The following is a 4,745-nucleotide window of genomic DNA, read 5'->3' on the forward strand; positions in this document are numbered from 1 at the left end:
AGGAGCTGATGTATTTAGCTTAAAAATATATGTAGCGAACAGTTTGAGTATCACTGTATTGTGACACTTAATAAACGCAGCGCAAACAGCTGTGACAAGAAATACTAAACGAAGTAAACAAAAAGAGCAAAAAGAAATGTGCAAAAATAGAAACGATCTCAGTTAACTACAAAGGAATAACAACAACAATGATAACAACAAATGACTCGGCAAGATTAGATGTAAGCTAGTGAAATTTAATTAAATTTAATTTAATATAAACCACAAAAATCACAAAACTTTCACTTAGCTTCGATTATTATCACACTAAGATGCTCGTAGGTAGGCACTTTTTATAGCAACTTTTACTCGGAATTAGCACAATAAACTTTGCAAAATACAAAGATAAATCAGAGCACAATACAAGTAGAACTTCACAGCTTGACGTTTGCTTAGTTAAGAGCACTTACATGATTCCGAGCGATGACAGGAGGCGCCTGATGAGATGATCGGTGTACCATAGAGTCGGCTTCTATTAAAATGTTCAATGTGCAATATTGTTCAATACGTATATGCAAACTTTACATGCTAATGAGCTAATGATGCTAATTAGGTCAATTCGCACACACACGATACTGTTATGATTTGCTACACGCCAGTGGCAGTGACAAAATTTCTTACCCCAAAGGGGTGAAGGGGTAAACGTGAAATTATTTCTGTCTCTAGAACATTATTAATTTATTTTTGTTAAAGTAGGGGATCTAATCAATTTAAATTTATATTATACAGCTATCTAACCAAATTGATATAAATAAATCTATTTATTCAAGGGATTTAGTGGTAGCACTGTATGTTCGAACTAATTCAGGAAAATTTCTACGAACAGTCACTACCAAATATGTTTCTTGTCATAAAAAATTACTACCATATTCTTGTTGTCGTATTATTAGGTATTTAAAAAAAATTCAATATTCTGTTTTGCTCTATCCTCCTCGTATTATTTGAACGTCTTTAATCCAAGAAAACACTGCTCGTTTAATGTTAATGGTGCCCAGTACAATATGGGTACTCCTATGTACATACATAATTATGTAGTGCATAAAACTAATACCGCATGGTCCAGGGTGCTGCACCGGACCTGGTATGGTTACGTAGAGTCGCGATGGGTCCTCGAGGTATCAGGAATAAGTTCGGTCCACACTTCGTGTCCTTTTAGTTAATGTGGCTACTTAGGTACTCCCACGCACAGTCAGATAAGAATTCCTTTCAATATTTTTGGCTGTACCGGCGATGTTTCGATGGAAAATAGTCGTATTGGAGTCTGATCAACCCATTTATTGGGCCTTCAAATGACCAGCAGCTATTTCTTACAATTAATACGTTTTAAATACTCAGCAAACTATTAAAATAAATACTTTATAAATTTCTTTCGAATCACGTGTTGACCCTTACTAAATGTTTCCTTAGTGAGCGTCTAGTTCGCGCAAGTGATGATCAGCAAAAGTGAACGATCTCTCAAGCGGATGTTGCATCTNTCTCAACCGTTCCGCCCTATTGACAGGTCCCTTTTTGCATTAACCCTCAATCTATTACTCAAATGACAGAAGTTTACAGGGTAAGCAAAAAGAAACAAAATTGAAAAAAGTACTAAATTGATTACAAGCAAATGTAGAGATTTACAAAAATTATTTAAATAATAGATGGTAAATACAAGGGAAGGGAGATTTTAGCGAGTTCTCGAAATAAAATACGGAATGTAGTGATATATTTATGAATAATGGAATTGATAGAAATTCGCGCTCACACTTTCCGAGAGCTACCGCTACATGGTAAACCGGGGTGTATCAATTTTGAGTAAACTAGCGTCCTTCATATTCGAAATATTGAAGTTTCAGCATCTCTGAAATTTACTGTTATATTAAAAGCGGCCGTAATTTTAGTTCGATTTCAATAATTTTCAACGTTTTGCTTCTATGTGGCAAGCACAATAACCGCACCGAGATTGGTACAAATTGGTAGAACGGTTACCGAGATACATATATGTGATAATAAGTGGGCGGTGCCACGCCCATTTTCTAAAATTTTATCCTAAACGTATTTCTTGGTCAAGAATTGTTGGAACCATCAATTTTGAATAAATTAGCTTTAATAACTACTGATTTATCGAAGATTTCGTATTACTCTAAATTACCGTTATATGGGATGTAGGCGTGGTTATTGTCCGATTTTAAAATTCATCGCCCTTTCGTATGTTATACCAAGGTTAACAACTGTGCCAAGTTTGGAAGAAAGTGGTGCAGCGGTTACCAAGTTATACACATGTAACCATAAGTGGGCGTGGCTGCGCCCATTTTCCAAAAATTTATAATATTCTTATTTTTCGTCTAAAACTTATTGTAAATATCGATTTTGAGTGCACAATCTTCAGTAGTTTCTAAAACATCTCTGTTTTCGTATTTCCGAAAATTACCGTTATATGGGAGGTAGGCGTGGTTATTGTCCGATTTTACCCATTTTCAATACCATCCGTCCTACGCCAGAAAGAAGGGCACTTACCAAGTTTCGTTTAGATATCTCAATTTTTACTCGAGTTATCGTGTGCACAGACGGACGGACGGACGGACAGACAGTCACTGCTTAATCGATTTCTCTTTTCATTCTGATCATTTATGTATACATTACAAACAACCGTTATGTGAACAAAGTTATAATACCCTTGTGCACAAGTGAGCTCGGGTATAAAAAACTAACCGTAAACGAAGTTCAAATATAAAATCTACTCTAATTTATTAAATTTGCCTCGATTAATAAACAAAACCAAAAAAATGGTAATAAGATAAGTAAAAAGGAAACAGCTAACCTAGCTCTTATAAATAATTAATTTAGTTGAGAAAATTCAGGGTATGCGTAAAAAAAATAATGGAAAGGTTGTTGATATAAACATTTAAGAGTAAGAAATATATACCTAAATAAAAATTCAAATGGTTCAAGCAAAAAAAAATAAAAATAAAATCAAAAGCCAAAGAAAAATTCTAACAATGTTAGTATGCAAATGTGAATAAAAATTTGATTGTTGGTGTGTGTTTGGGGGTCGTCTCCGGTGATGCAGTCACTGGGATAATCTGCTACGTGTGCGTGTTTACGTCGTCATATGTGTCGATATCATTCCCCCCATGCATAAATTACCCCCACAAAACCCTTTTTAAATCGTTCGACGAACCTCACATAAGACAGCCGATGAGACCTTCAGATGGTAGATCGTCAGCGTGATTCCAAACAACGTGTTGTCTGTATGCGAAGACCTCTTGGGATACCACTTCCAGCAGTCCAAAAACCAGCGTTAGGAACCCTCAGAAGATAATACATACTCCCCCCTACGGCTACTATAGTTTCCTCCTTCACATTCGCCACAGGTCTAACCTCGAGCGAAGCTGACAGAAGAAAATGAAACTAAAACAACCTGCACTGATCAGTCCTGTCCAAAGAAGGAAACTAGAAAGCATGGAAAGGTGGGAAGAAAGCAGAAATAACCAGATATAGAAAAAGTGAACAGATAAAGTTTTGAAGTGATTACGAGAAAAACTAAAAGTGCTGGATTATTACTCGTTGGGCGCCATTTTTGTTGTGTAAGCCTGAAGTCGTATGCTGGAAGCCCGGGCTACGCTCGTCGTAAGTGGGCGCGGTTCTTGCCACTTCTTTCCTCTCACAGCTACACAACCAAAAAAATATATAAGGGTTCATGCCTGTTACAATAGGAAAGGTGAAGAGCGGGAGAAACCGTCCGGTNTTTTGTTGTGTAAGCCTGAAGTCGTATGCTGGAAGCCCGGGCTACGCTCGTCGTAAGTGGGCGCGGTTCTTGCCACTTCTTTCCTCTCACAGCTACACAACCAAAAAAATATATAAGGGTTCATGCCTGTTACAATAGGAAAGGTGAAGAGCGGGAGAAACCGTCCGGTCAGCTTGGGGTCAGCCCTCCCCCTCTGTTTGAACACCAAACAGCCATAAGCTCTACTACGAATCCACATACTTTAGTAGAACTCCCAATATTGACGTTAGTCCGTACGTCGAATGGTCAAGTCATGTCCGAAGTCCGTCCAGCTAGTCCCGGTAGCGAGATAGTTCACCTGTGTTGCACCATTGCTCTTGGAGAGCAGCCCCTCTTACCCCAACTATAGAATTGTAGCAAGCCATGGTAAACTTTTATACCACTATCACCTACTAACTGAAAGAATGTAACTTCATTAACACCGAATAGAATTACATTTATTTAGTTCATTAATTCAAATCTCTTCCTCACTAATGTTGTATTTTTTTCTTCCTATACACTTATATAATTTAGCTTTACTTTACTTCTCACAAACAAATCCCTAAATCTTATTTCTACGGTCTGCTAGCTCTCCTCCTCTTACACTCCTTTTCTTCTTCCAATTCTGTTATTAGATCAAAAAAAAGGCGTGAGTACTAGGTACTCATGAAATTTGATGTGTATACATATGCGAACGGCAAAACATAAAAGTACGTTTACATATAAATATAATCTCAATCAAAGCTCGTTAGCTGTCAAATTGGTTGTGCTTGTTATTCACACAACTCGAGAAAAGTTAAACTTCTTCTCTATGCCACCGTGGTCACTTTTTTTTTGCAACACATATTAGGCCATTTAAATATATTTTAACTGAATATTTTATTAAAAATACCTTTACAAACCTATTTTCCTTACTAGCGTAAATTTTTGTTTACTTTAACATTTGACATTCCTCCTCTTC

This window comes from Rhagoletis zephyria, unplaced genomic scaffold (assembly GCF_001687245.7).
Source record: "Rhagoletis zephyria isolate East Lansing unplaced genomic scaffold, Rhagoletis_zephyria_1.1 Rzeph_scaffold_11151, whole genome shotgun sequence".
NCBI lineage: Eukaryota > Metazoa > Arthropoda > Insecta > Diptera > Tephritidae > Rhagoletis > Rhagoletis zephyria.